This window comes from Hydra vulgaris, chromosome 08 (genome assembly GCF_038396675.1).
Source record: "Hydra vulgaris chromosome 08, alternate assembly HydraT2T_AEP".
Taxonomy (NCBI): Eukaryota; Metazoa; Cnidaria; class Hydrozoa; order Anthoathecata; family Hydridae; genus Hydra; species Hydra vulgaris.
The window spans coordinates 24,625,001-24,628,885 of NC_088927.1; positions in this window are offsets into that span (position 1 = coordinate 24,625,001).

Genomic DNA, 3,885 nt, shown 5'->3' on the forward strand with positions numbered 1-3,885 from the left:
ACTTTAAAAATTCACTTTACATAACGCAATAAACAAAAAAATTAAAATTTCATATTTTAAACGGTTCCTTAAAGCACCGTTAAAAATTTCTAAATACCGAAGTAATTATTTCATAATAAGGATAAACTCTCACATGTTGAGTCGCTTAGAATCATTAAATATTTAATATAAAAACACTTAGAATCATTAAATATTTACCAAACCAACTAAAATATAAACTTGGGTTTGTTCCTTCTCATTTCTCAAAAAATTTCTTACAAAATAGCAAAAATAGACACAAGAGCAAACGGAAACTTTAATGCACCTTTTAAAAAAACAAATCTCTCGCAATTTTCTATTAAACATCGTGGTCCTTATCTATACAATAAATTAGTATACAAAAATACAAATTTAACAAAATACAGTAACTTGACATCTCAAAAATTATTATATAGGTCCCTTGTCTCAGTTGGAGTCTTAAACCATGTTAATTAAATCACGTAAATAAGCGAAGTCAGACTTGGTGGAGTATCAAGGAAGTTCAGTAAGTTAAACTTGTTTTCTTTCAATTGTATAATTTGTAAGCATTAGGTTTAGCACAGCTTCTTCACAATGTCACTCCATATTTGTACATTTTTGTCAACCAGAGACATACTACAATATTTAGGTCTAAGTACTATGTGTGTCTATTTAGAGATTTAATAACAGGTTTTTCCTATTCAGATTTAATCTTTAAATACCTTCTGCCAAAGAGCTTTGATATTCTAAAAACTTTTAAACTATGATATAACCTAAAGATATTTCATGCAAACAAAAAAATTACAAAAAGTTAAATCGAAATTTCAAAACTTGTAAAACCTAAAAATGGCACCAGATATGAAGTTACAGAAATTCTAGCCCTTATAAAACGCTTGGTATAAAACACAGCTGTAAAAAGGTCTTATCTCTTATTTCATTTTTCTTAAAATCAGTCAGGCCAGAAATGCTACCTAGAAGGAGATAAACTTTCAGAAAGTATACCCTTTGCCATAAATCTAGCATGATGTACAGGCCCAGACTTTCTTAGTCTGTACTGTTCATCACCAGACAACACCATTGCTGTTCATCACGAGACAACACCATTGTTGTTCATCACCAAACTACGCCGTTGTTGTTAATTCTGCTAACTCTAGAAATTCAGATTTGCACCTATCTTAAATAACACAATATAAATAAAACAGAACGTTAATGAAATTTTTTTACAGAGTATTTATTATGCTTAGAATTTTAAAAGCTTCTTCATTTTTTTTGTCTTGAAAATGTTTCGGGAAAACAATAGGATGGGGGCTTTAAAAGCTTTCTTAAACTGTTCCTGCACCAAGCGATCAAAAAAACATCTTCAGTTTTTACTTTTAACACAACAGAATTTTGATTATTTAGTTCCAATTTTTTCAAGTTTCTTAAACAAAGGATTGTTTGGACCATTTGGACTAATTTGATAAATGTTCCAGTAGTGAACAACATGTATTTCATTTATGTAATGTCTGCATGCTAGTAGAAGTAGAGATTTGTCAAGGTATGTGGCGAACCTAATGCATACACCTTTTTTGTTACCATCATTTACAGAAGTTTTATCAAAAAAGCATCCTTTCAATATATCAGAAATAAAAGTGTATTTTTCTGTGTTTCTCCAGTACAAGAATTAAGTTCAGGACCAAGAAACTCTGTCTGTTTATTAATCCTCATTGAACAACAAGTCTGTTAAGTTAATAGCTTTTTTTAAAATTTGCTACATACTTATGGACAGAATGATTTTCAATACTTATAAAAAGGCTATAAAACTAGTTCAGGTAAACAATTTTTATGTTTGTATGTTTTTATGTTATTTTGTTACAAATCTCAACTTTTTATTTATTATTTACAATATAGTTATTTCACGAGTATACTAGATTTAAATGTATTAAAAATTCTTTAATAAGTTTTAATCAATAAATAACACAAAGAGAAAATATCACACAATCTATCACACAAATATTAGAGCAGAAGGTCAATTAACAAAAAAACTAATTATGTAAAGAAATCTATTTTTAAAAATTAAAAAATCATAAAAATAACTAGTATTTCTACACACTAATTATACACATTTTTCAAGTTTTTTTAACATAATAGCCATTTTACTAAATAAAATGAATTTGTAACGCAAAAATACCTCAAAAATGCATTTTTTTGATTTTTCGATCTTCATTACTCAGATATTGTAATAAATTACGCTTTGTTAATTATAACATTGTTTTTAAATTTCTTTCTACTTGGTCAAAAAGCTATAAAGATTAACAACAATAAAAAACTTCATAATAGGAACATTCCCTTCAGCTCATCCGAAAAAAGGGCAAAAAATGACCTTTGGTCTCATTCAGGGAAGACATGAAGTGGTCAATAATCAAAAAAATAAACTTTAATAGTAATACCAAGATTGTGGCACCTTCTGGAAAGCAATGTTGGTGTAAAATCAAAAAAGTTGTTTTTTTGAATATATTTCCTAGCTTTCTGGACTTGTAAAAAACGGGTCTTTACCAAACCTACATAGTTCTATACTTATCTATTCCACACCGATTATTTCTATAGCTGTTTCTTATTTACTTCAATATTTTTTAGCAAAATAATTGATTCTGAAAAATTTCTGTTAGAGCAAAAAAATTTTTGTAAGAGCAAAAAGTTGTTAAAGAGTAAAAAAATTGCTTTAATACGTAAAGCTTATAAGAGATTTATTATTAGGTTTTTCAAATCTGTTTTTCTGCTAAACGCATATTATTGATAGCTCAGCGGTTTAGAGCACTATCATTAGTGCCATTTTGTGAGGTTTAAGATCCCCCGTAAAAATTTTGAAATTTTTTCAATCTTGCTTTAAATTTATACCCTAACCCTAACCCAACTATGTTTACAATGCATTTTTGCCCCTTGTCTAAAAGAGAAAGAGCATCATTGGAAGATCCGCCCCAGATATGGCAACAGTATTTTATAAAAGGACGGATTTGAGATAAATAGATTATATAGGATATAGAGATTAAAATAGAATCCAGAGTAAGAAAGTGGCGAGCAAGATAAAGAGATTGCAAAATTAGCAATCTTAGCAGATGCTAATTTTGCAATCGATTTGATATATGGTTTTCAAAAAAGATTAGAGATAATCCTAGAAGATGAAGGGTAGATAACTCATCGAGTACATTACCATTCATAAATATAGGAAGATCTAGATTATTGCTATAACGATATATATAAATATATATATATATATATATATATATATATATATATATATAAATATTATTAAAATAATTATGTTATTAATAATATAATAAAAATGTTATTAAAATAATTAAGGAATTAGTAACAAAAATATAAAGGAAAAAACCCAGAAATGGCTTTTCTGTCAAAAATAACAATACTTTTGCATTGATGCCTATCAAGAACAGGAAAGAATGTAGAAATGGAGGGCTAACCTTTGGCAGCATTACAACTTAAATATGAGGTGCAAAGTCCTATGGCTTACCTTCTAATTGGTGCACTCCGATAAGTAAGTTAGACATGTATGTCTAAGTTACGAACAGAATAGCTAAGGCAGTTCTTATATTTTAGCATTAGTTAATTTACTGTAACACATTAAAAATAAAGGAAAAATATAGGGGAAAAGGTTTTTACCTATATCCCGGGTTTAGATTTTTTAAAAAGAAGCACGATAGGCTGAGCCTAAACATTTTAAAAGTGTTATTAAAAAAATTTAAGTTAAGTTTCTTTTATATCACGCACTAGGAACCGTCTGCTCTAAATCTATTTATGAAGTTTCGCCACAGCAAACAAGACTCAAATGCATTGCAAATGTAGAACCAATAACAAAAGTATTTATCACAGCCTTAACAGAAAACAAAC